This window comes from Pelophylax lessonae (genome assembly GCF_965119305.1).
Source record: "Pelophylax lessonae genome assembly, chromosome: 6".
Taxonomy (NCBI): domain Eukaryota; kingdom Metazoa; phylum Chordata; class Amphibia; order Anura; family Ranidae; genus Pelophylax; species Pelophylax lessonae.
In genome coordinates this window covers 216,124,194-216,125,392 of record NC_138773.1, presented here as the reverse complement: position 1 = coordinate 216,125,392, position 1,199 = coordinate 216,124,194, and positions in this window count along the sequence as shown.

Below are 1,199 nucleotides of genomic sequence, written 5' to 3'. Positions count from 1 at the left end.
TCCGGCGCACGGCATCATGGGAAGTGTAGTCCCGTGCGCCCTGAGGAGGCTGACCATCCACTTCCCGGCATGCATCTGTGTGCTGCTCACTATTATCATGGCTGTGTAGTGATTTCTGTGCCGTGGGTTAGAAGCAGTCCTAATACACGAGGGAATGTTTATTCAGCGACCTTTTCATTCACTGAGGAAACCTTTTTATGTTAGGAGGGGTTTACACATGCTTCAAAGTGTGCCATTACACATGCTTTTTTTAACTCCTTCAGAGCCAGTTCACACATATGCGATGTCAGAGATCACATGTGACTCGGGGCGCACTGCTCTGCAAATCTCATGCAATGTCTGTGCGATCCGAATTCAGCCATACAGATTGTATGGTTGAATTTGCATCGCATTCGGACCAAACTCGCACAGGACCCTTTTTTTTGGTCCACACCAGAATCGGATCGCATTGGGTGTTCACACCTATGGGATCCGATTCCTGTCTGAACTGATAGGTCATACTGCGATATGCGAACTGATCTGGGGGTGTCGTTAACTCTGTATTGACACCCCCAGCGATTTGCATATGGCAGTGTGAACTGTCTGTGGGTTGAGTGCGATGTGGGAACCCGCAGTGGATTTGCAGGGTTCCCGTATCTCATATGTGTGAACCCAGACTCAATACCGGGTACTTTCACCCCTTTCCTGACCAGGCCAGCTTTCAGTGCCGTCAATGACAATGCGCGGTCATGCAATGCTCTACCCAAATGAAATATTTTTCTTTAGACAGATAGAGCCTTTTTTTGGTGGTATTTAATCACCTTTGGGGTTTTTTTTTTTTTTTTTTTTACATTATTTGCTAAACAAATGGAAAAAGCCCGAAAATGTTGGAAAAAAAGATTTTCTTAGTTTCTGTTATAAAATATATATTTATAAAGTAATTTGTCTCCTTCACTGATGTGCACTGACAGGCTGCATTGATGAGCAGCACTGATAGGCACTGATAAGGAGGCACTAATATGCAGCATTAATTGCCACTGATAGGTGGCACTAAAGAACACTAATAGGAGGTACTGATAGGCAGCACTAATGAGTAGGCATTGACAGGCAGTACTGAAGATGCACTGATAGGTAGCACTGATGAGGAGGCACTGATGGGCACTGAAAGGCAGCACTGATGAGGCACTAGTATGAAGCACTGATAGGCCCTGATGAGGAGG